This window comes from Poecilia reticulata, linkage group LG10, assembly GCF_000633615.1.
Source record: "Poecilia reticulata strain Guanapo linkage group LG10, Guppy_female_1.0+MT, whole genome shotgun sequence".
Lineage (NCBI taxonomy): Eukaryota > Metazoa > Chordata > Actinopteri > Cyprinodontiformes > Poeciliidae > Poecilia > Poecilia reticulata.
This window is the reverse complement of record NC_024340.1, coordinates 479,355-486,085: the sequence shown is the minus strand read 5'-3', so window position 1 is coordinate 486,085 and position 6,731 is coordinate 479,355.

Here is a 6,731-nt window from a genome sequence, read left to right as displayed (position 1 = left end):
GGGGAGGGGGGATTTAAAGGGGGCGGGCTTTGATAACGTTTAATCCTTCAAACTTCGATTAAAATTTGAATGAAGGGTATCGGAGGTCACAGGGTCACAAACGTCCTATGGGGGGAGGGGAGGAGGTCAGAAAGTTTCCATAAGGGAAGGTCAGGAGGTCACAAACGTCCTATGGGGGGAGGTAGAGGGGGTAATTAAAGGGTGCGGGCTTTGATAACGTTTAATCCATCAAACTCGGATTAAAATTTGACAGAAGGGTGTCTATATATCTCTCTGGCTGTGATGCGCCAAGACAAAGGTAAAACAACCCGAACAGGTGATCAACTCAAAACCACTCCCTCCTTTTTACTCTCCGTCTCTTTGTCATTTAAGCACACCTGTTGCCATGGCAACCTCCTGCGCTCCACAAGCCGACCAGAGATTACGTTAAAGACATTCAGTCCGTTACAATATTCGGTTTTCAGGCTTGATATTTATTTTGCGATCAGTAATAAGCCTCCCTGAACCTGGTGGTTGATTAGTTCATTTAAACTCCTGCTCTGCTAGTTATTTGGGCATAGAACCGAAACGCACAGAATTGCACAACACCTTGTAGAAACAATAATCACTGAGATTATTATTGTTGTTGGGTCATTAATTTGAGCAGGTTTTGTGGATTTTTTTTTTCTTGTTCTTTAATAAAGTTACGAACATTTTGATAAGGAGCCAGAGGAGGACTTGCTGGTCTCATCGTCCTGGCTGCGTTCAGTTTGTCACCTAATGCTGAGACTCAAAACCTTCCGCGATCGACGTGTTGCACTGCTGCTCTAGCAAAGCACAAACAGTTCAGAAACAATATGAAATGAGAAAAAAGTGTATTCATTAACTGAATAAGTCTGCTTTAGATTGTTCTTGAAAAACGTATTAGTCGCGGCTAATTAGTGGGCGCAGTCGCGGCTGCACAGTGAACCCACTGATTTTTTTACATCAGACAGCTGCTCCCCTCTCTTGCAGGTACTGCGTACCCCCGCTAAATCTTTTAGGGGTACGCAGTACCCTGCCGTTACCCCCTTACTTTCACCCCTGGTTGTACAGCGGCTACTTCTGCATGATAAACGCTCCAATCTTTCTGTGTTAAAACGGTGATTGAAAACATGCTCTGATGGAAGTGAGAATTTTTTTTCAGATAAAATTGTGGACACTTTAAAAAATTATTACATTTTTCTTTTTTTATCCCGTCTGTAGGGAGTGTGTATGCACAGGATGCAAGATAACACACAGCCATTGTCTCATTGTTTCCATGTTTTGTAGACTTGAACAATAAAATGGCTTCATTGTGGCAAATTAATCCCCAAACATCTGAAATGTTTTATTCTGTTTCTATACAGGCAAATATGTTTGCCTACTAAAAATGTTTTCTTTGTGTGTTGCAAAGTAAGGAAATTTACTGTATATTTTTGTTAAATCAATTCCTGTCTTGTCAGTTGTGTGTACATTGTCATGAAACCATTTTTATACAGTCCATGTGTATTGGCAGTGGTGGGCACCCTTCCACTAGTGCGCTAATAGCAGAGGTAATTTGTTTGTTTAGCAGTTATATTTACTCTGAAAACATTTAGCGCGCTTAGCTGCCCCTGATTTAAGTTTTTTTGATAAATTGTAATGCGCTAATTTACTTTAATGTTTTGTAGCATTTCAGTTGAATAAAGTTCGAAATCTGTATAGAAGTTTTTGATCATCGACTGAAGAATTCTGGGAGAAGACTTTATGTAGCAGTTTCACTTCCCGTCATGCTTCTTCCTCAATTTTCTTTTTCCCCCAATAGTGGTTTTAAACAAGAAACACACAGCAACAAAAGCACTGTGGACAGTAGAGAACAAGATATTAAAGTTAAGCACAATATGTAAGGGAATTTTAAAACATGCAAGTTATAATATAAAAAAATACTTAAGATGCCCGAGGGTTGTAGTCAAGAGCAGATATAATTTGAATTGAAGTTAGCTTTGTAGTATTAGCTTTTGCTAAAAGGTATGTCGGTGTAGCACGACAGCAACTGACATTTTAGTTTGTGTTGTCCACCACTGTGTATTGAATAAAAAATGCATAAAATTCAATATTGTGTCAGAACAGGACATGAAAAAGGCTAATGATTTATGCAAATTAGCTGTCACTTAAAGCTTAGTGGAGGTCAGAGGATCTTGATCATTTGCAGAGAAAGTGTCAGCRCAGTGGACCATGAGATCAACTGCTGTTATTGGGTCATCACTGGAACACTTTGAAAACATTTGCAGAATTTTCGCACAAAAAATTGTTTCCAGATTGGTAGTAAGAGGAACATTGATCAACATTTTTGATTTACTTTTGATGATGGCATTTAACAAAATGTAATATATTACAAAATGTAATACCTATAGCTTGATTCCGAATGGTTACTGCTTTGTGTTTTATGGTATAAATAATTGATTTGTCTTCTTGCTGAAATGTGCTATACAAATAAACTTGACTTGATCATGACAGAGCCTCCTCCTGTGCTGCATTAAAAAAAATATTAAGAAGCATCTTCTTATCAAGCCATCCAGATTCTACTTTGCATTCAATATGCTATGTTTGGTGCTCCATTACAGACTTAGAAGATGTGGTAACACTTTATTTGACGGGTTGTGAATAACACAGTCATAAACATGACATAACAAAAAGTATTACTGATTAAACTTCAGCTTTAATAACATTAAGCTGCCTAATTTTTAAAGTGTAATTAGTTATACTTTTATAACAAATTTATGTCAGATCATGATTTCTTGGTTAAAGTCAAGTTGTCATAACGAAGACAATTTGAATAATATCAATTTTGTATTAAAAGTGTCATGATTTACCGAATCATGACACAGATTTACCGAATGACACTTTATGACAACAGACAAATATTCATGAAGACTTACTCTTGATCATGACAGGTGTTGTGTCATGTTTATGACGGTGTCATGACAGTCTTATTCACAACCCGTCAAATAAAGAACAAGGAAAATGTTCCTTGTTCTTTAAGCCCTTAACTCATTGATGCCATGTTTTGGTTACTAGACTGCTGTCAACGTCAGTCAGTGGGGCGAAGATCTTTGTGTGCATTCATGGAGAGCTCTTCAGAACCTCCGGCTCTACGCTGGTAAAACTACAAAACTCTGTTGTAGCAGAATCCGCAGAATATTTTCACCAACTGTTTCACTGCATCCAATTTAAGAGGAGACAAAWTGCAGGGATCTTTTTCAGGTCAGATGCATTCACTCTGCTGTATTATTCCATTATGCCGGTTTGTCTCGCCTTTCCATCTCTCCTTGATGAGCTTCTTTCAAACAAGGTCTGCTTTCCCTTCCCCTCTCCAGCGGCTGTGCTTCAAGAGTCTCTCAGCTGTGTCTCTCCAGAAGAGCTGAATGCCTCATTACCTGAATTCTATGCCCTAACATTGGCACTCCTTCAATCCCCCCTTCTGTTTCTTTCTTTTTCATTTCTGAGTCTCTCTCCCACTTCTGTCTCGGTTCAGCAGCTGGAACTTGTCAGTGCCAGCCTTGGCCATCACTTTTCAATGTCTCTTTTGCCCAAGCCTGGCCTCTGTCTGTCCTCGCCAATCCTCCAAGCTTCATTTCACACATTCCACTCTTCTTTTCCCCCTCCCATCTTGCTCCAATTGTTTCATCCCACTTTTCGAAGTATCCTTTTGTCTCCTTTTCTCTCGGCCTTTCAATGAGTCTGTTTGTTTTCTCTCCTTGGCAACGCTGAACACCGTCTCTTCCCACAGAGAGTGGAAACAGGAGTAAAGAAAAAGGAAAACTAAGTGCTGGCGTGATTTCAAGTCAGCTAATTGGTTTACCCGACTGCCCACCCAGCAAAGCTTGGGTTATCCTGCGTTCAGCTGCTGCGTGTGTGGGCTAAAAGTGAACAAAAAAAAACAGCAAAAATGGACATTAACTTATGATGGCCTCACCACATGCAATATCAATTGTTTATCCCTTTGAGCTCCTCCACCAAAACTTAAAATTCCTAAAAATTACATCACTGAAAACTTTAGTACTTCAATTAAAAAGTGAAAGTCAAGTGGACTCGTTACACACAAAGGGAACAATTCAAGTGTGTATGACTACCACCTGACGAAAATTTAAATTTCACTTTTGAAAAAAGGGACAGGAATTCTATGCAATAATCTGCCTTTCCATTAGAAATGTGCAATTGCACAATTGCCCTGTTTCCATTAAATAAGAAATAAAATTAAAATCATCAATAAACTTGTTCACACAATAAGTCATTAAAAATCATGATAACATATGTAAACAGATGAGATATATTTACAATTTAGCCGTGGTTTATGATGGCTCATCATATATCAGCCATCAGGAGAGATGTTGATGTAACAAGCCCTCAACCCTTTTGCGTGCGAGGACTGAGGCAAACGTACAAGGACTGGGGCAAATGATACAAGTGATACAGGTGTGGGATCGGTTGGACTCCATTTGTAAATACAAGGGTTATACCTGTGAGTGGCTTCATATGCTGCGTTTTGTTGAAATTGTAGTCAGCAATTTTACATAACAGCTTTGGATACAACCAGGGCTGAAAGTAGTTTAAAATTCTTGGGGGTACTATGACAAAAAAAAAAAAATTAATAAAAAAATTATATATATATACATATATAATTTGTGTGCTTTGGAGTTTGGAGTTTCTGTGCTGATTAATTTTTTTGCGAAGCGATAAAAGCTGGTAGCTCTTGAATTGCTACAAAATAAATCTGTATTTCCCTCAGCCCACTGGCTGCAATGTCGACACCTTGAGATGCCATGAGACCTAAATTCTGAACATCATGGCACGGAGTGCATCCCAGTTTTCCATGTCTGGCATATAGCCATTCATTTTAGCTTTTAAACTGGTTTGATTGATCCTGTGTCCAGACAGGGATAATCAGTAGCCCAGCATCATGACCTKTTTGTTCTGAAGATCCTGCAGCTTCCACTTCCTAACATGGCGCCTCCTCACCCTGACTCTCATACTGACAGGAGGAACCACAGAGCTCTGTTAGGTTAAAAGCACATCTTTTGAAGTTGGGATATTTTTCTTCCAAMAGGTTCCAGAGGAATCACCTCAAACCAGATGTTGGACTGGGTTTTGTTTCACTGTCATTTGTGAATGTTAGAGCCTCATTTTCAACAGTGGAGCTATAAAGGTTGAAAAAGGTTATCATTTTGGAGAAAATCTCATCAACATCAATATTTTCACTAAATAATAGGCAAAAAAATTAGTTTGATAAAGGAAAAGCCTCTCAGACTCTGAGCCCGATAGCACCAAACTATTTTTATATTAGACAATTAATTTAATTTCGCATAATTATTGCGGTAGAAGCGTATTATTGGAGCGAGCATATGTTTTCTACGCTCCTTCCCTCTGACATACTTTACTTCGGGGGATGAGTGGGGGGACACCGATTTATGTTTTCACATCCACCTGAATAATATGTAGTTGCGACCCTGCGTACTCACGTAGAACGAGGTAATTAGTCCAAATTTGTCGTTTATTGAATTTTCAGAAATTACATGCGCCAAGAAAAAGGTAAACAAAGGAAAAACAACCCGAACAAGTGATCAACTCTAAACCACAAAACACACCTTTTTATTCTCCGTCTCTCTGTCATTTAAGCACACCCGTTGCCATGGCAATCTCTAACCACAAACCGACCCGAGATTACATTAAAAACATAACATTCAGTCTGTTAGGATATTAAGTTTGCAGGCTTGATATTTATTTTTGCGATTATTAAGCGCTCTCCCGAACATGGAGGTGGTTGATTAGTTAATTTTAAACTCCTGCTCTGCTAGTTATTTTGATAATGGAACTGAAATGCACAGAATTGCGCAACACCTTGTTGAAACAATAATTGGGGCATGCCATGGCAATGCATACGGAGCCTGCCTATGCATTGCAGGCACCTATGCAATGAATAGGCATTGCATAGGTGCCTGCAATGCATTGCATGCTTCAAATGAAGCTTAATGACATTTTCAAAATAAAAGCCTCAATAATCCTCTCAGGTAAGTGATAATATTAGCTTTTATTATCCTTTCACCTTGAGTTAGTTATAATATTAGATTAGAAAATAATATAAATTTATAGCTACTTGCTGTTCTGGTCATATCTGGATTAATCAAACCACAGTTACACATTGGATTAGTGTGGGCATTTAACATGAAACTTAACATTTCAAAATAAAAGCCTTGACATTTTTCACATCAGGTAATTGCTCTTTTGGGCTTTATGTGACTAGTTTAAACAAACTACTGTTACACATTGAATTGGTGTGGTAGTTAAAATGAAGCTTACTGAAAGTTTCAAAATAAAAGTCTGCATATTCCTCTCACGTTAGTGCACCGCCTATGGCGGTGCAATAATATTAGCCTTTTTAATGTTTTTAAAAAGGCTAATATTTTTAAAAACATTAAAAATATTGGCAGTTCGCTGTTAGCAAGGCAGTGAACTGCCTTGCTACCATTATGTAGTATATTTAAAGAATGCCATATGAATAAATGGATCAATTGGGCTGGTTTCTCAGAAGACTAGCACTCGACTCATGAAGGAGACACGGAGTCTGAAGATTTGCAGTGTGCCAGTGTGTTATATTGATGGTGAAAGACAACAATACATATAAATCCAACAAGAAAAACAGACATTTAAAAGGCCATACAAAAACAAAACATGCGCAATACTAGGGAAGAAAA